Consider the following 21,244-nt stretch of genomic DNA (forward strand, 5'->3'; position numbering starts at 1 on the left):
GCACCCTGACCCCAGGCGACTCACTCAGTCACTCAGGTCACGTCTGCAATCAGTAAATCTTAGACAGGGCCGGCTGATAGCTGTGCTGCAGAGGGGCAATTAACACAGAGCTGGAGTGTCATGCATTGAATGGCGGCAAGACTGACAGGCCACAGATGACAATCCCCGCTCGAAAACTGTGACATCCTGGCCAAAGCAAGGATTAGAGCTGAATAGAAACAAAAGGAAACAGTAAACAAAAGAGGAGTTGGAGGTGTTATTTGCCCGAATATTTCTTATGGGATAAAGAAAAAAAAAACATGGCAGTCTGATTTGAGTACCTTGACTGGAAAACTTAATCAATATTAAATGTATACTCCCTTGTGAATAAATCTTTTGCCCCCCCCCCCCACTCAATCCCGCCTTTGTCTGTTGAGGTCAATAAGGCTTGAAAAAAGCAAGTGAAATCAATGGAAAAAAAACCCCTAATCGCTGCACCAACTAAACATTAACAGTAAATTTTATCTTCTCTTTTGTATGATTTTACCGCTTTCGTCCTTTTCTTTGTGCAGATCTGTTTTAAGATGATTTGAAGTTTGCAGGCTCCGCCTCTTTGGCTGGGAACAACTGGCACTGCCTTCCGCATGGATCTGAGAAACTGTTTAAACAATAAATCAAAGCAAGAGGGATTTAAAAAGTGATCTGAGGACTTTTTACAACTTGGATGATCAGGATTCCCTTTTAGGCTCAGCCATCAAAAGAAATCCAAGTGAACCTCTAAAACTTTCTGGGGTAAGCTGTTTTATATAACACATATACTGTTTATATAAATTATTAGTCTGTTAAGAGCTATAAAGTATGACATGTGGGTAGTAGAAATAGTGGACAGTATATTAAAACATCCACTATGTAACTTGTTCTTATTTAATGTTATTGCAACACAGGGAAAGTTTTCCCATATTTGTTTAATCCCTTTTTTTCATCAAAGCTCAACACAACACTGCTGCCTAGTAGTGACATCTGCTGGGAAATGGAAAGCTGAAGTCATTACCAGCGCACCCACAGACATTGTCTGTCAGCTCCTGCTTCTTTGAGTCTGGCCTTTGCCAGCATGTGATCGCTCAAGTTCAGTCCTTCTGCCCCTCCCCCCGCCTCCGACCCAAAGGGTTCACTGCTCCCCCTACCTCCAGATGAGGATTCGGAAACTTGCAGCGCTCTTGTCACAAGCTCGCATCTCCTGTTGGGACTTGAAAATATAACAGTGGAGAGGAGAGAATGGCTGGAGGGGGAGGGGGAGGCGGGGTGGGGGGTACGACAAAAAACTGGATCAGCTCACTGAAGCCTCTGTGCTTTAATGCAGTTATCTACCAAGTCAGCTCCGGGTTCCCTCTTATTAACTTATCATATAGTTGCCAAAATTTTGAAAACAAATACTGGACATACTTGAGCGTTTGTGTGCCGGAGGGGGTGGGAAGATGACTCTTGCGTAGACATCAGGCATGACTTTGTGCGTTGGATCCCTCGATGTAGATAGAGAGGGAATCTGTTAGAATAAAATGTTAAATCTGCTGTTTTAACATTGTTGTTTCGACTGCTGAACAATTTGCAAGCATGCGTTTATAAGTAAACAGAAAAAAGTGCAGACGATGGGCCAAGTCTGTCAGTTTTCTAGCCCTATATCTTTTAAATGTGGTTTAAAATCTCATATAAAAGGAAGAGTGTTCACTGCTGTTGAGGCTTCCTACATAATCCATGCCAGGGATGTTCCGTTTTGCAATACCTCATATTTCCTTTTTTGTTATTTATGTTTCATTTTAGGTAGGCTGTGAGAGGTGAAGAAAATCCAAAAATCAAGCATTGTATTGCCAGCAAATATCTGACGCTGGAAGACAGAACCACAGATATTTTTCCCTGCTGAAAATCAGACCACAGTAAAACATTTTTGTTCCTTCTTTACTACACTATTTTAAAGGATTCTTATCAGGAGGCAATTTTGTGCATGGCACAGTCGCATTTATTGCACAGCACTGTCATGCATATTTATCAGCTAGAAGTGTTTTGATCATTTTTTATTATTTTCCAAAATACAACAGTAGCTTGCACATTATGACCAATTTTAAGGATGGAATCTGAAACTTTATGAGAATGTTCTCTGTTTCAGTCATAAAATGCAACCTTAGCTGAAATTATTTATTATTCCAAATATTAGAGCAGAACCTGAACTGGTAAACCAACTCCTAGTAGTGCTTTCTCACCTAATTGTTTTGTACAGTTATTCAGTTTGATCATTGTTGCAATTTTAAGATACAGCGGCTGGAAATCGTTGTTTAACCACAGGTTAATTGTGTTTATAAATTGAATTGTTAATGTTTCCTTTTGGCATCATAAAGTTTGAAAAGGCAGTGGTTTCCACAAAGGCAGAGTGTTTTCCATACTTGCCCCTTTGCTTATTCCTGGTGGTCTGGGTAATATTACAGTATATCTGGTACAAGCAAAACTAAGAATGAATATTAATAATGGTGCAATCCTAAATCACAAAATTTAAACTGAATTCTACTGGTTTATGAAAAAAATCCACTGGCAGCATTTTATTTTATGTATTAATCCCCACACTGTAATGAACGTACTGCAGGTTGTCACGTATTATGTCAGTGATTACTTATTTAGCAATTCCTCATGCTCTTGCAGTCCGTGTTGTGAAAAGTATCCTAAACTGAAAAGGATGTTTTTTTGCAGAGAGGTCACGAGTGCACAGGTGGTGTTCTTATCATTCCAATTAGAAGAAATAACAGAAAATGACACTTGCTGTTTCCAGAGTGCTTAGCAACAATTTCCTGAATATTTATAGATCCTTCACATACAAGTGTGTGCACATTTACTTTGCGTTTTCAATCATGATATACGCCTGAATGGATCCTTTAATGCAAGGAATAGTGAAAGAGCTTACAAGTCTGCATAGCTTGATTGAACATCACTGGATAGTTCTGCATGTCGTGAGAGAGATGACAAAGTTGGTCTCTTTCTGCTACATTTTATTTTTGAGACATTCGTGAATAACTAGGAATGAAATATATCCTACAGCTGGCTTCACATGCTAAATGCCTCTCTGTATTATGCATACTTATTTGACAGGTGCCAATCATGGCTAGTCATTTGACAAATGAATTTGATGTCTTGTAGTGTAAGCCATCTGTTAAAACAGCAAAAAAATTAAAGTTACTTTGCTTAGGTGAAAGTATCCCTATTTTGTCATACAGATGTCACAAGTGAAGTACTGCCATTACAAATTACATAACTACAGTTAAACATTATGGAAAGTGAAGAAAAAATAAGTAGGTTTTCTTTTACCTTACTCACCTATTTTTTATGTTTTAAGATTGATCAAGCTAACAGTCTATCAAGATAAGCACAGCATAGGGAATATCATCTTTTGCATATGTTTTGCCTTTTTCTGATTTAACTAAAACTAAAATGTCAAGTTTTTTTTAAATAACAGAGCAAAAAAAGTATTTTAATGGTTCAGCTCTTAAATTCATCATTAGTAAAGGAATTCAAAGAAATGTCTAGAACTGCAAGGAGCTGGCCTGATCACATTTTCTTCTGTAGTATTTTCATTGATTTAAATGGAAAAGGTGCCATAATTACTAAGAGAGTCTACAATGGGGGGTCTCTACCCCCTACTGGTATAGGCTGCAGCACACAGGCATAAAGGATTGAGATTTAGTCTGCCTGAACTGAGATCCACAAACAGCATTGCACAAGAATGTGCAGCCTGCATTTCAGTGCATTCATGGATCATTGCAAACTCCATACAAATGAAAAAAAAGGAACAAAAGCAATAAGTTGTAACTTTAGTATTATTCTTTTTTACACACTTGTTCAAAATCAGGCTATAACAACTGTCATTGTTTATTTATTCTGCAACAAAAGCTTCTTACAGAATTTGTAATCAAAAGGAATTGATTCAGGGCAGATACAAAAGCCTTACCTTAAGCAAGCAGTGATATAAGGCAGGTGTAGTTTTAAAAGCTACAGTAAACATCATATTACCATGCTATATGACACTGGGACTCTTTTAGAAAACAGAAACAATAGAATACAACAGGCTTTAATGAGACTGATTTCTTTCATTTTACTTTTGATGTTACTGCACTTAAAACAGCAAAAGCAAAATGCTCCTAAGATGGGGTACAATGCAAACAAATGCCCCCTTCTATGAATACAAAGTTAGAAAATCACATAAATACAGTAGATTGCAATAAAAAAGGGAAACACTGCTGATATGATGACTGAGTTTGTGACCAAACAGCCCCAACTCACACACACATGAAGATCAATATTGCACTCCATGAAAAGTTCAGGGGAGTTTGATAAGCTGAACTGGGTTTGGTTTACTAGACCCCCAACCCTTTCACCCCCTGCTCTCTCTCCGTTTGTCAAAATCGATTTCTGGATTGGCAGAAGCTGTGCAGCGAGGACTGAGAAGCCTGCCAAAGTGATTGGAGGCAGGGTAATGCAGCAGCGAGGTGATTGCTGCGGCTGTGCCTGATGCCCGCATCTTGTGCTGACTACTCTGCTCCTTGGTGAACAGCCCTAAAGCCATGGATTTGATCTTTGCAAAGGCTAACATCTGTCTGCTGTCATTTTAGTAAGATTGATGACAGGCAAGGAAGGAACACGGGGGAGGGAGGGGCAAGGAGGAGGAGGAGAAGAAGTAGGGGGGGCAGCCCCATTGGCAGTGGCCACACAGCCAAGGGTCACTGGCACCAGCTTCTTCAGTTGTCTGAGGCAGCAGCAGGAAGCAGCCCTCATACCACAGAGGTAGTAATTGCACTGGGCTGCTATACTAGATAACAGAAACTCTATCTGGGCTGGAGAGCACATGCAATAGGAGAGCGGCATTTATCAGGTTGTATATCTCCTTATACAATATACCTTGCGCTCCAAGAAAACGAAGGAAAGAATATGATGTTATGACAACCATAAAAATGTAGTTTACCCTCACCTTAATGCACACAGGCAGTGCAGGGAATAACTATCACAAATATTTAACATTTCCTTCAAGAGGAACTGTGACATACAGGTATCCCATTGCCATCTCTCCCTACTACTCAGCTGGCGGAAATGAACCAGTGCCATATCTAAGCCTAGTAAATCCTGAAGTAAAGCATGCTGCATTTTTAGACTAACGACCCTGAAAGAGATTAAAATACAAAACCAGACCACTGGCAGTACCAACAGACATTTTAACAGCTTGCACGACTTCTTATATTTCTGTATAAAACAGCACATTTAAAAGAAATGGTAATGCTAACATGGTCTGATTTATCTATGTATCCTAAACAGTGGGTGATACAAATGAACAAAAAAATAAACATGTAAACCATGAACCACAATTAAAAATAAACTATGTCACAGGATTTCTTGTGGGTATGTGTTATGAATAATTCAGAAATTTCTGCTACTGTAAAGAAAATTTAAAAGGACAGTGACCCAGCACACATGTTAATGTGTAGCTTGCATGCTTAATAAGAGTTTGCATTCATTGCTGTTGAAAGTATAGCACCTCATCCTTTTCCTTCAAGAGTGTTTGTTTGGTCATATCATCTTCAGCGGTCTCCTAACATGCAAAACACTTCCTAAACATGTCTATTAATTTAAAATATTACTTTAAAAATATGTAACATGGAATTTTAAACACACACTATTTATGACAGTGTGACGCACAACATATTGTGTATAGATACAATATGTTCTGTCAGCTAAAGCAATCTCCCACTGATAAAGATGAAAGCTTTAAAATAATAATTACTGTAAAATTAAATCAACACTTCGTGACAGTTAGCCTTGGATGCATTTTTTTTATTTGCACAGGAGGACGAATTTGTTTTGACCTAAAAATAACTGACATGAGCACTGTAGACTATAATGGTTTGAGTACAGCTCCACCAGTTTAAGTTAACTTTAATATGTATCAGAAGTAAAGTATTGTGCATCGCTGTTAATTTAGGGTGCTAGCATTTCTCAGTATTGCTTGTAACACTTGTTAGTCCTATTTTGTTGGTGAGATCTACCAATCTAATTTTTCATTCTATTGGTCACAAAGACGACAACTGCGCTGTCTGGTCATCACTATTTTCTCTGTTCTACATCTTTTGACATCTTTTTATCCTAAATTCCTGTGACCTAAAATGTTAATTGGTGAAAGGATTAATGTATTATTTTTCCTATAATCATAAAAATGTTATGCAAAATAAGTAAACAAATGATAATGAACAATCAAAAGTTTTGTGTAACTGAATCACGAGAAATGCTATTTAAAAATCCTAACAAATGGTGGGAAAACAGATACGTCTTTGAAAAAAAACATATCTAGTACTATTACTTAAGTAACTAAAACCCTTAAACTAAATAATATATTTGGATGAGACAGTTTCCTGTGCTTTCTTCCTGCACACATAATAAGAGAAATATGAAATTAATAACATCAATAAATTATTATAAAACGTTTTACCTGACTGGTGTCAAAGGGAAAGAAAAAGATTTATCATAGGTGACAAAGAAAGAGATTCTTACATTATTCTTGAGACCTTGAGTACCTACTACTACTCCTTGATAATGATGAGTAATACCTGAAATGAATTTAAGAATAATCTGTATTTGGCACACATTTGCAGCCCCATCGATAACAGGCTAAAGGCGAAGCCAGATGAAAAATATCTGCTCATAACTAAAAACAGCTGGTTACTGTTGGGAAGTAGAAGTTAACAGCACTGACCTCATAACACTTTTTAGCGTGTGTGTAAACAAGATATACACAAATGTATAAAAAGCGACATTTTAATATGAGTTTGTAAAAGTCACATCTGTGCATTTCACATATATTGTATGCTTTGACTAAAGAACATGCTTCCCACATGGGGGATATTTTAATGATACTTAAAATTTACACAAATGTAGGTTGGCTTATGAATCACAACTGTTCTTTGCTAATTTGCGTTTTCTGCACAAACCGGCCCTGGTTGTGTTCAAGAAAGAGCACGGCTGAATTGGTTCAAAGCCCTCTGGATTATACAGTAACCTCTTCATTGCATCTCACATTGAAACTAAACAGATCTAGAGTGCCAGAACATTCTGGTGTGTCAACGGCCCAATATTATTTTATAAACATCTGTGATATCTCACCCTCTATGAAGCAGATATTAAATATCAGTGAGGGTGATGACAGTGAAAATAAAGGAGACACATGGTAACTAAAGCATCCATTCTTTGTCTTATATAGTTTTGGAAAAAAGAAAAATGTTAATTCTTTCAAAACAATGTATCAGCACCATTTTCTTCTGTGTAAAGCTAGTTTTTTCTTTAACTTAAAACAATTATTTTGGCAATAAAAACAGACTAAAGAGAATTTGAAATATTTTCACAGTTCATTTATAGTACATCGTAGATGTCTTCTTTTTTAAAATGAAATTCAATTAATAAGAATTTTGTTCTCATCTTATTGAGATGATTAATATAACCTGATTGACTCATCCTTTTAATGTAAAAGGTAAGGTGTTTTTAATTTCATTTCAAAATACTTACTAATATTCAACAACAAAGCCTGTATATCAATATATGACAAATCTACACTATGACATATTTAAATATAAAGAAGTGAAAATATGTACCTCATATTAATATAAAAATGTAAAACTAGTTCCATTAATCTAACAGGTAGAATATAGTACGTTCTCGTTTACTGATTTTTCCTGCAGATGTCACTCTAAGGTGCTTATGGTAAAACAAATTACATAAGAAATTAGCTACGTGAGAACAAAAGCGATAATAAACTGTTAATTTATCAGTAAATAATGTCAATAATCTATTCAATTTAATGCCGTAAATATGGAAGATTATGGATTTTCACTTCGCAGTAACTGAATAACTGGAGAAATGGTACAGCACTAGTACAAATTAATAATGTTTTAAAATGAGGATTTCAGCCTTTTAGTTCTATAACACAGACATTTTGGTGAGAAAGGACTACAAAGAAATACTTTGTTTTTACTTTAACATCCATCCATTTTCTAATCACTTTATCAAATACAGGGTCATGGAGGAGCTGGAGTCTATCCCAGCAAGCAATGGGCACATGGCAGGATACACCCTGGATGGGACACCAATCAATTGCAGGATACAAACACACACATTCACAGCAGACCAATTTTCCCTGGGGCCAACTAACCTACCAGTATGTCTTTGGACTGTGAGAGGAAATATAGATACTGCAGCAGCCCGGGAACTGAACCTAGGTCCCCAGCACTGTGAGACACCAATGCTAACCACTGCGCCACTGTGCCTCCCTAGTCTTTAACACTGAAATGGAAAATATTGCAATAAAAATTAGGTTGATTATTTCAGGTTTTGAAGACAGGAGTTGTATAAATGGTTGTCTGCATATCGACATCAGTTTGGTTATCTAGATCTGCTCACCTAAGTAACAATCATCTATTCTTATTAAGCGATGTACAGTACAGCGCACACAAGGCTCCAGAGCAAATAGACATACATGTAAGCATCTGGGCTTATTCTGCATTTTAGCACTCCCAGACTGTTGGAGAATGTCTTGTTGATTCCCTTCACAAATGCAAAAGTAAAAAGAAGTTTATGCAAATTCACTATATTTGAGTAAGTCGGACTCTGCACGTTGTCATGACACTGTCTATGTTTAAAAGAGGTCGACTTATTCCCTACCCTGCTGTCTTAATGACAAAGAGAAAATGTGACTCTGCAGTGACATCTGGATGCGAGGCAGACAAAAAATTGCGTGCCACTCCGTTGTAAAAGGACAGCATGTATACTGTATATGCTCATCAGACTCATATATACAGGAAGTATAAATTATTATGGAATTAGTCCACCCTTTTTTTGCTTGACATAATTGTCTTCCCTAAAACATTCAGGACATTTAAAAATGTTGCTGCAATAATGTATTCAGCATTTTTAATTAAAAATAGGTTTATACTGTATATTATATGTAGAGATATGCAGTTGTCAAATAATCATTGCTTTTTATTAATTTACAAGCCATTTTACTTTACTATCTCTTCATTCTGGCTACTAATCAGCATTTCTATTGTTATAATGACCACTGACTGCTCCTTCTTTCTTCAGCAAAGCAAATTTCAATAATTCCATCAGCTCATTTGCCTTCCAGATATGCTGCTAGGTTTTTCCATCTCTTCTATTCGCCTTGACCTAGATTCGTGTTGAGACAGTGACATGGGCTGTCTGGACAAAACATGGACAGCCTGTAACAGAACATCTAAAGTGTCTATAAAATATGACCTCCTGTTTAAAAAAATAATAAGAAAAATGCTGACAGGTGATATTTCTACATAGATGAAATTGTTTTTAATATATGCATCTATTTCTATGCAAGTTCTTGTCTGCAACAAAATGCTTTGTAACCAGTAACTTTAACTCTTAAACAGCATGGTGAGAAGACACTGCCTCAGACATTGGGATCACAGATAGGAAGAGATTCTAACTATGATTCTGATTTGCCTTTAAAAACGGACAGAATATCAGGCAGAGCAAAGATATTAACAACGCAGCTTAACAACTGATTTTTGATGATATTCTTTTCTTATGAAACACCACAACAAATCCCCCAAACAATTTAACCCCTAATCTAACACATTGGACTTAAGCAGGTAGGAAAATATAGTAACACTTCCGACAGCATGCAAATCAATTATGACTCATAATGAAGAACAATTATGAGATGTGAGGTACAACAGCAAAGCCTGCCAAAATGGCTAGTTCTGTGGCTGGGTGCCATTAGACACACGTAAACACCTGTTACTTCTTATGAAACTGCTTTTTTTTTCATTGCAGCAGTAGCTAATGGAGATAGGGTCAATGGAATGAAAATAAGTCAAAGCAACTGGCCACGTGAAAAGTCATGAAATTATGAAAAGAAAAGCCATTTTGCAGGGAAACTAATTACAACATTAAAGCAATGTCAAACATACAGCAAAGACATATGCATCAGACCAAAAGGGTACTGGCAACCTAAAGATGAATAAAATGTATTTTGAAAGATAGTAAAATATAACAAATTTGTATCTGCGCAATTGAAGTTGAAGACTCAAACTGACAACTGTAAATATTTTTTCTGCCCATAAATATGAAATAATGACACATGGTTATTTAACATGCACACATATACTCAAGTTCCAAAGATTACATAAAGCTTATGCTTAAGTCATGCAATGTCAGGTGCCAAATGATTTTTCACACCAAGTGAGAGATGACTAATCTGATTTGATGTTATTATGTTAAGCCATGAGGCACAAGCAGGAAATAAAGGTCACTTGTGATTGTTTCTGACCCAACAAGGGTCTGCTGTGATGTTTCCCACCCAATAAAAGGTGGTTGTGACATTTGGGGAGCTAACCAAAAAAAAAACCTCCCTAGAGCAATTTAAAGAATTTTATCAATAAATAATAAATGGCTTCCCATTCAATGACTTCATTTACTGTACATTTATTTTCTTGAAATATGACATATTGCTGAAATGTCTTAAATTATGTGTTTTTAACTTTTAAAGTCATTTGTTTGTTTTACCTCAGCATGGTGATTATGTTCTTCCACTTTTTTCCTTGGGCAAGCCCCAGTCATTACATGAGGGTGTGTGCCTACATATTGTTCGATGTGTGAGGCCACAGCATTTGGGAAGTTAAGCAACCAATTCATTATTTTGGATCTGGTGATTTGGAAGACTTTTATGGAATGAAAAGACTGAAATCATAAGAATATGAAAGTTAAAAGATGTGTAAGTGTCAGGAACTGGAAGATTGTTTCAGAGGATCCAGTGCCCAGCCATGAATTCTGCAGGATGCAGAGGCACTCAATCAAAAATTGTAATCCAGAAGCAAGGTTGATAGGAGAAGCTATAGATCAGGTAACCAGACAAACCGAGAAGACAGTCCGAAAGGCGAGATCTGAGAGACGAGTTCAAAGAGGGAAAAGATAGGTCCAAAAAAAAAAAGGAAATCCAACAAGACGAAAAAAGATGCCCACCAGAGAACTCTAAAGGAGGATTCTCAATGGTGACCATCGGTTGGTGAGTGAGGGAACTTTGAGTACTGAAGGGAGAGGGACGTGGTTGGATAATTGGTCTGGGAGTGAGAATCTGTGGAATCTGTTGTACGTGAGAATGTGATGGGTTCAGTAGGAATGAGATTGTGAAACACTGGGTTTGGGAATGTAACAGCATTTGTGAGGGAGAGTTCGGGGCACGACAGTAAGATTGGACTGAGGGTGCATGTGGGTGGAATAAAAATAGACTGCTGCAGTATAATTAATATAAGATTGTTTGAGCATCATCGTTCGTCATCATTCAAGCCATACTATTGCTAATTGCTAATACCCCTTCCAGTTAGATGAGGTAAAGGAAGTACAGTACAGTTGTGTGGGGCAGGATATACAATATATGTTGCTTTGTCAAGTAAGTATAGCATGCATTTCTATATTTAACAAAGGGACCTATCACACTGATATCTTGATCAGGAACCTGCTTGTGGGACTTAATTGTACTTAGAATATACCTGTATGAAGCATCAGGACATTGTTGCTCTTTCCTAGCCAATAATGGCACCTAGCCTTGCCTACTGAACACCCGTGGGATTAATCTGGCCATAAGCATCATGTTCATCTACTGGCATAGACTTCTGGTTCATTAGAAGCTTTTAAAGTCCAAGATTGGCACAGAGGACTATACTGAGACACAATCATTGGTTCAAGGGGGCCAGATTAGACAGCAATACTGTAAGCAGTGACGATAAAAAAATATCTGTGAAAACTTATCTTTGTCATTTTCAAATGGTCTTCAGTGAAAGATCAGTAGCAATCAACATTTTCTACAATTAATTTTCCAAACAGAATCAAGCTTATAAAACAGATTTACAGTTATGTTTGGCACCCCAGCTTCAGTGAGATATGTTATTAAAGCCACTAAGAACATATTTACACTTACATTTATACATACATTAATTTTGGAATTTTGTATATGTATATTTTTTAATTTGGACTGAAAATCCCTTCATCTGTCTATGTGCATGTGCTTTGTTGTTTTATTGTTTTTGCATCACATTCTTTAGATTGTCTTCACAATAGCTTCAATAAAATGTATAGAGGGATCTAGCATAATTTGCTAGTTTATAGGAATATTATTATAATATAAGTAATAATAGTATTTGGCTTCATGTTCTAGCTTTGTGGTTTAGATTTGGGGATGAACTGTCAATTCTTCCCAGTCTATAGCCTTCTGAGTAGCTTTTCAGTGTTTATGCATTTCTACTGTGGTTAAGCACAAATTAAGCTGACATCACCCCATGTAAGCAAGTAAATGAAGGGCCTTATTTGCCTTTGGTGATGCTATGGCTAAGGGTTCATTGATGCAGTACTGAAGGTGATCTTACATTGCAGTTTCAGGTAGATGAAGCTTTTTTTTCTTTTCAAAGCACATCACTGAGACAACACTTGCACTGAGACATGAGTTGAAATGCCTGAACTATCCCTGTGAGCCTTCAGCCATATGGTATGTAAACTACATTGTGGCCCTACTTAACACAGCTGCGTTTGGTATAAAAACTGAAAATGGTTGAAAAACATTGAGGTTCTTAATTGTCTTATATGTTCTGCATGTTCAGTACAGTAATTGGCAGTATCAAGGTATAATATAGAATGTGTTTGAACCAAATACATGGGATGAGATGCAGAAGTCTTTATTCTTATTCTTAATTACATCTGATTTTGTTGCAATATGATGACCTTCTGTCATTTTGTATTAAACTGTATTGCATTATATTATATTAAAGGGAGTATAGTTTGCTGCTGAAGTAACATATGACTCCTTGTTTTATCATTGTTTTAAGAAAAAATAACCTTTGCTTTTACAGTAGTAAAACATTTCTGCTGAAATCTTTAAAGTATTTCAAAATCTGGTTTAAGAACACCATATTCTCCAGCATAACAAATGACACAATAACAGTGAAATCTGACACAAACTGATTAATCCAAAAAGAACCACATCATGCTGATTCTTGAGAATCACAATGAATTGGTAGGATTGGCATAGTTCATCGTTCATTCATTTGGTCAATCTAAACTTTTCAGGCATTATTTCAGTATGGCTGTACTTGAGAATGAGACTTATAGCTCGACGGAGTAAGCTACTGTACAAGGCCAAAGCATGACACTTTGCAACTTTTTCGCTTTCCAGGGTTGGGCTGCAATGCATCCTGTTTTCCCAAGTAAAAGGTTTTGCAACACCTTGTCATAATGGTATGATTTGTGCTACATAATGGTTTCTTGAAGGTGAATTATTTTCTTATAATATATATAATTGAAGTATTTAAAACATATATTATATTATTAATTATGTATGCTGCAGTACATTTAACATGATATGAATGATGACTGAATTAATTATGTGATTCAATAACCTAAAGCAATGACTAAACAAAGGAAGTTCTACAGCATGTTGTTCCATCTACTGTGCATGTTGGAAGTTACAATATTTAATTATAATTAGTATGATAAGAACTTATTCTCTTAAGACACTTTTGAGTCAGTGCTGAAAGAAGGAGGCTTTGAATATAAATATATTCATAACATATTAACATTACACAAATATATTAATAATACTTAAATATTTCAGCTTTCTCCCCTCCAAAAATGTCACCTTTAAATTCAACATGTATTTATCTATTGCAATTATTTACCCGAATGGGAGTTAAAACACACAGAAAAGGGGTATATAAAATACCGTTTGTGCACATTTTGTCATTACTTTTTACACACCTAATATATGATTTGGAACTACCAAAGTGAGATGCATTTAAACCATTATATTGGTTCCCCTAAGTACATTTATGGTAAGGATGGTCTAGTTGTGTGCATTGATTTAGAAACTTGAACTCTTTAATTAAGTGGATTTCTTTCCCAATCTGCATAGTTACTTAAATTATTTTATACAGTGCCAAAGATTATATTATGAAACATGTCATAACCTTCAGGTGATCAAAAAACAGTAGTATTAATTAAAAAAAATGATTAGCCTTGTTATGTCACTTTGACCCAAAGTCTAACAGATACATCTTGAGAGTAAAAAAAAACACATCAAAGAAAGTAACCAAGGATGAGATGTCTGAATGGAAATAACCTCAATAAATATCTTAATGAATACATAATGAGTTATCAAATTCACTATACATTGATTTTTTATTAAAAATTATTATTTGTTAATTAGACCCTTTTAAACCCATTACTATTCTAATTGTTTGAGTTTTAACCCATCAAGGACCAAAAACTAATTTTAGGCTATTAAAGCATTGTTCCTCAGAGGTAAAAAAAAACGTATAATCAATTAATCAATTATGATCTTACAAAGGCATGCCTTGGACAATTATAATTTTTAATCTTGATGTTTAAAAATAACTCTCTGATGCACAATTTTGAACCTGAAGTTCATCTACTATTAAATGTGTCAATTTTAAACATAGTCTGCTGTAATACCAACCAAAGTGTTATTAGTTACTGTAATAGTAGCATGTAATACTACTATTAAAAATAATAAAAATGATAAAATATTATCATTAAAAAACAGGTATTTTAAACTTGTAATTAGTAATGGCATAATACTTTATTGGAATGGTTGGTCCACACTTTTGTTTTTAAAGGCTATTTACAGTACTGCATGTACACATACAGTATACTTTATGAACAAAATGTTAGTCAACAATTCCATGCAACTACTTTAAGCAGTGATGTCTGGTGCACCAGTATAGAACAGGATTGTGTTCAATGTATGGTGCCTTATTCACATCATTTTTGCAACTTTCATGTGGTATACGGCCTTTTGTGAAGTTTACATTTCAGAGCAATCACACTTTCAATTTTGAAAAGAAAGCTTATTGTTTTTGTTAAACACATTTGCTTATCTGTATTGAAGGTGTTTTAGGCTGATCATGGTAAATGCTGTGTCAAAAATAATTCTTATTTTACATGGACTTTTTTACAGAAATTGTATTATCATTAATACAACAACAACTTCAATTGCTTTTTGTTTTTGAATATCTTAAGATGAGAAAACGGTCTCTAAAATAACGACATTTCAAAGACAAGTTTTTATTCTTTCTGTCTAGTCCCATATTAAAAGTGTTCAAATGAGGATTCCAAACTGTGGAAGCACAATCTTTAAAACCTGTCAAAATGCAGAATACATAACAACAAACAAGACAATACACTAATTAACAGCTTTGCATATAATCACGCAAATAATAAATGCAGCATATCAAGTGATAGATAGAACAGATTGCTTTAAAGAAAATCTGCCAGCCTTTTGAGAAGACAGATCCAGTACTGCTTATGCAGATAAATTGGTATGTGCACAGTATATCCGACAATGTTCAGAACACAAAGAACACAGAGTTCTTATTATTGACAAATAAATGCAACTATTCAATGAACAGAAATAAACTAGTCAACACATCAACTCTGGATACATGCAGAAACATGCCGTGAATATATTTTACTGCATTTTGTGTCAAGCCTCTGTACAAAAGGTGCTTTTAAGGTATGAAAAAAGTGTCTAATTCATAAAGATTCCTGCAAAGTGAAAATATGCATCTACATACATACTGAAGCTTCTGAGTCATTTCAAGACTTTGAACTGAACATGTTCTGTGTTTCTGCTCTCGTTGAAGAGTGGGTCATTTATTACTTTCTATATGAGCTGAGAGTACTACAGCAAAACCGTTTTGTTTTTAAATATGCCACTTGCTTTTTCAACAAAATGTGATCAGGAGACAGAACATGTACTGTATATTTAACTCTATAACAATCCAAATTTACTTCCCAAGATGATAGTTACAAGCGTGCTGTTTTATCCATGATTACAAAAAATGGGGGGAGTCAATCCATGATTTATCTGAAACATCTTAGAATACTAGAGGCTAAATTTCTCCTGAAAAATGGCTTGTTTGAAGAAAATATAGATACTGACGTTTGATCTAACGTGGTCTTACACAGAAATCAATTTATCTCTTTTTTTATCTAAAAACATACCCGCAGTAATGGAATAGAAACATTTTACCCATTCTGCAAGATGAATATCAAATTATTTACAGTATCATTTTGCTTTTTCTAATCTACACAATTTTCTAAATAAATAAGAACCAATGACTATACTAGTATTATAGCACAGAAAACATTTAATGTTTTAATAAAAGAAATCATGAAGAGGGTCATCCTGAAATCTTGACATCTTTTTTTGACATTCAATGAATGTTAAATGATTAAAGCTTTCAAAATGTGCAGTCTTTGTTCTACCTTTATACAGCAAATGAAGAATGAAGAAATTGAATAAATGTAGTTCTGGTAGGGGTAGCAGCATCACAGAAAGCATCCTGTAAATAAAGGATATAAGGTTGAACAAGACCCTGAATGGGATGCTAGACCATTACAGATCAAACACCCATATACAACATACTGTACAGATACCATTTAGCTTTGCCGGCATGTCTTTTGAGGGTGGGTTTAAACCCAATCAGCATGGGTAGGCTGCAAAGGAACAAGTAATAGGTTTATTCCATGCTGAAAAGAGAAGAAAGAAAACACAAAGTTTCGGCCGTGGAGCTTTCTTCAGGTGTATTCATTTTGTTCACACCTGAAGAAGGCCGAAACGTTGTGTTTTCTTTCTTCTCTTTTCAGCATGGAATAAACCTATTACTTGTTCCATCAATTGTCATAATACTAAAACCATTGCATAATTACGAGGCCAAAGCCTATAGCAAAAAATCCCACGTCATGCTACATTTTCAGGTTGGATGTGACTTCAGATAAGGAATTCACTTTGATATTCTTTGATGTAAACAGTTTTGCAGAAAAAGAGGCCGGATCATTGAGGGCAAGATGAAGTTTGCAGCATTCATCTTTTAACAAAGTCAAGCATATGCTTGCTTTGAGTGCAGCATCTTTGCATGCTCAATGACGTGTTTAATGTCACCTTTCCCTCTCTAAATCATCTTGTGTAAAGCCACCAGGGACAGCATCCTGCCCAAGAAAGCTGGAAAAGCAGCAAAGCTTGTGACCAATAGCGTTTTCTGAGAACTTGCTTTGCTTCCACATATGTCAGCTGGGCGTTGGTAGTTAAGATGTTGTTAGCAGTAACTGTGCTTATCATCTTTTATAAACTGCAAATGCCCTTTTCAAGGATTGTAATCCAGACATGTGAATAAAAAGGTTATGAACAAACACAATAATGGTAATAAAAACATATCTAAAAAATTATTTGTCTGCTACTGTATATTACATATATTCTAAAATTTTACTATTGTGTTTTTGTATTTGATTTGAATTTAAATAAACAAATGTAATCTTCCCATTGCTCATTTTGTAAATACAGTATCAAGGTGGATCCTTTTGTCTTGGACTTGCATCATTCACTACGTTTTAAATACATTATTTGCCTGGAAGTTAAATGTCTTACCTGGAGTCAGGTATTCATAAAATCCTGAAAGTAATTGAAGTATTTCAGATTCTTTGAAGTGTCTTTAGTATAGCAAATAAGAAGCAAAAATTACAAATTCGTTAAAACAGATTTGGCTTTTGCAACAAGTTGCCAAAAGACCTAGAAGCTGTCTCACTGACTTGATTCTAAAAGTGGTTTGTTAATGCTCTTAGATTAATAAGGTGTTAGCAGTCAAATTAGGAAAATGAGCTGAATTGACTGCACTTGTCTTAAACATTTTTCGTGTCAGAGTATGTTGTTCTGGGATTTCACATTGGAGCACTGGTTGACGTTGCTACCTTGCAGTTCTGTGGCCCTAGGTTCAATTCCAGACCAGGAATGCTACTGTATCTGCTGGGAGTTTGTATGTGCTCTCCATGTTTGTGTGAGTTTCCTCTCTGATTTCCTCCGTCAGTCCAAAGATATACTGGTAGTGAATTGGCTTCTATTTGTGTCTGTGTGCGCCCTGTGATGGCCTGGTGTCCTGTCCAGGGTGTATCCTTCCTTGCATTTGTTTAGTACACAGATAGGCTCTGGCTTCCCCATGACCATGTATTGGATAAAGCAGTTAGAAAATGGATGGATGGTTTTATGTAATATTTACATTTACAGTAGTAACAAAACATGTGGTCTTTTCTACAAGATATTAAAAAAAAACATTTTTTGATCTAGACATATTTCTTGTTCAGTACAAATACATTTTGCAACCAAGCATTTGTCAATCGAAATTATTTTAAATCATATTATTCCTATCAAGAATATATTTGCAGAACAAACTGAAATCAAAGATTTATATTTAACTTTAAACCATTTGCTGTATTCAGACATAACCACTCTATTAAGTCAACAAATATAGGTTTCTTTTATTTTTAATTTTGTACAATTTCCTCTTTCCAAAGCAAATATAATAAATTCTAGTGTACCCATTCATTGATCACTCAATTCATTTTTTCCAGCATCTGCTCTGAGGTTTTAAGCCTTTTATCTAAAATAAAAATCAAGACCGATTACTCTACATGTTAATCATACCTGCCCATTTAATGCACATGACAGCCTATTAAATTGAAATTGCCATCTCTTTCCTAGATAATCATTTTAATAAATGTATCAGAATATCATATCAAATAACCACTTTTATTGTGGCATTTATTTATACATACTGTATATACAGTATATATTTCCAATGTACCTGCTGTAATGCTGAAAGCTGAAATTCAATACTTTTAGCTCATATTAATCTTAATTTCATGAATATACAGCAAAAATAAATTTCTCTTTACTGCCCCAGTGCTTACACTTTTCACTACATATGTTACAAAAGATATGGAGTTTAACATAAATAATGAAATACTATGTACTTCTAAGTTAATTTTGATGCTTGTTTCTACTTCTGAGACCAGCTACAGTACCTCTCCCAGTGAAAACAACTTGAATACTAAAGGCCCATTTGCACCAGAGGAGAACAATATGACGGAGTCATTTAAAATAAACCCGTTGATTTCATTGAGATAATACACACCGCATGTGAAATGGTTCATTCCTGGCACACAATTTAGAGTACAAACATCAAAATTAATAAGAAAAGATTAGCATGTGAGGCTAAGAGTCCTAAGAGTATTAAGAGTAGGACTTAGCTACACTGATGTTGAATAAAGGTTGTCACTAAGAACTGCGAGGCAATGTATTGTATGCACTTACATTACAGTAGAAGACAATAGTATGGCTATGTTTACTCTATCCAAAATATCAGTTGTTAACAACCACATAAAATGTTTTCTATTAAAAGCAGATTAACAAGTGTTTCTAACTTCAGTGTTTCTTTTTTTAAAATGTGCCTGATAACAATTTCCACTGTTGAGTTCTACGCTATCAGACTGAATAGTTTGCTTATATTGTCTTGTAAAGGGTAGTGGAAACTTATCAGAAGGGGTCTTATTTCTTAAGGTTACAAGAGTTAGTGTTGAGCAAGAAATTGTTCCCATTGCCTTTGGCCTTGGCTTGTCACCCCTCACTTACCAAGGTTTTGATCGTTGTCAGTAACAATAAAACCCAAATTATAACCTTTTTTTCTGGACTTTCACAGCAAAATAAATACAGTTAATTTCCTTAAAGACACTTGAAAGAATATGCAAGAACTGATGGGTAGGTCAGGAAATATTTGGACAAAACTCAAAATTGTAAAAGGGACAGAAGACAAAATGTCTATAAATATCTATAAATAACTTTTTATTACTTCTTTCTATTCTAACTCCTTATACAGAAACCATAACATGGAAACACAAGTAGAGTGCTGTGGATCTTTATACCTTTAATGTAATTATATTATTACAAAAATAAGAGGGTAGTAAGTCAACTGAAAGTAAAGAAACAATCATTCAGTCCTGTTGATATTTCTGAATGACTCTTTGGATTGTGTTTCATTTTATTTCTTTATTAGCCATTTCATTTTTTATTTATTATTTTTTATTTCTTTATTTCATACAGAACATTTGAATCTTGGAATTCTAGAAGGGTTGAACAATGTTTACTGTGTGTCTTCTGATATACTGTAGGTAGCCATGGTTCTAATGAAAAGATTACCTGTTGTCTAGATTCTCTTGGGTGTGGTAGTGAGACTTGGATATCTCTACCTAGCCAGAATCCAGGTTAACTTCAACATGCATTTTGTTATTTAAAATGCAGGGCTACAGATACAGCACCTTAATAGACAGCAATATTCATCTTAATTTGAGTTCCCATTCTATACTGTCTCTGTCTCACAATATGTAAGAAGCTATCCTATACATGTACTGTATATACTGTACATGACTTTCAGGAGGGCAGAGACATCCTCTGGTGATGTCTGAGAATTATTTGGTGAAACTCCTGGAGGGTCTAAATGGAAACTGAGGGATAATAAACAGGAATTAAGATTGTGTTGAGATAATTCAAAATATTTTGTAGTATTTTATTATATTGCAAGAACCTTATTTTAGATAGTTTTATTTTTGAGTTTGCAAATGTTACTTATGTGTGGTATTGATTACAGTACTTGATTTACAGATTGGATTACCTGTAGATTAACTGTACTGTCATTACTGTGAAAAGTATTTAACCTTCGTTTTGTCTGGAATTAAAGCTGAATACTGTATACACAATTTCCATATTTAGTTACAAGCCTGACCTCTGGAAAGAAGTTTAGTTCTGTCTTACAGCATTTTTCCATAATTGTTATAATGATCCCTCTGCTGCATATAGCCATATTTTGGTCTAAAAGTTAAATTCCACTGTTGTTTCTGAAGACTTCAGTGTAGTGCTGCTAATGACATTATGAATATTAATAAATTAAACAGAGTGCTTGAATGTTAGACTTTTTTATGGTATGCAGTAGGACTCACACAAGAGTAGAAAATGAAAATAATACAGTTCACCATACTGAATAACACATTGTACAAATGCCCTTGCCATTTCCAAATGATACATTTACATATACAGTATTTATTTTTAATATTAGTGTAAAATGTAGGTTACAATAAAAAAATAACAATTTGCTTCATTTTTATACTGGCAAAAAACTTAATTATGCAGGGAGAGGAGTGTTTATGTAATTTTATGTCATACTTATTTAATATAGAATGTATCCCGTTATAATGATCAACTATGAAAAATGTAAACATTTTCACATATAAACTCTCCAGTCTGACACAATTAACAGTTATTGCA

General features: G+C 34.9%; 2 long non-coding RNA genes across 9 annotated transcripts in view; one reads left to right on the forward strand and one right to left on the reverse strand.

The window, feature by feature from the left end:
• Positions 1-21,244, reverse strand: part of LOC148646213 (uncharacterized) — a 460,577-nt gene that overhangs the window by 154,278 nt on the left and 285,055 nt on the right. The window lies entirely within an intron of this gene.
• Positions 543-5,399, forward strand: LOC148646214 (uncharacterized). The gene is made up of 2 exons (XR_015927992.1): positions 543-771; positions 1,798-5,399. It is a non-coding gene; the product is annotated as an uncharacterized LOC148646214 (long non-coding RNA).

Source organism: Lepisosteus platostomus, chromosome 17 (assembly GCF_059453375.1).
Source record: "Lepisosteus platostomus isolate fLepPlt1 chromosome 17, fLepPlt1.hap1, whole genome shotgun sequence".
In the NCBI taxonomy this organism is placed as follows: Eukaryota; Metazoa; Chordata; class Actinopteri; order Semionotiformes; family Lepisosteidae; genus Lepisosteus; species Lepisosteus platostomus.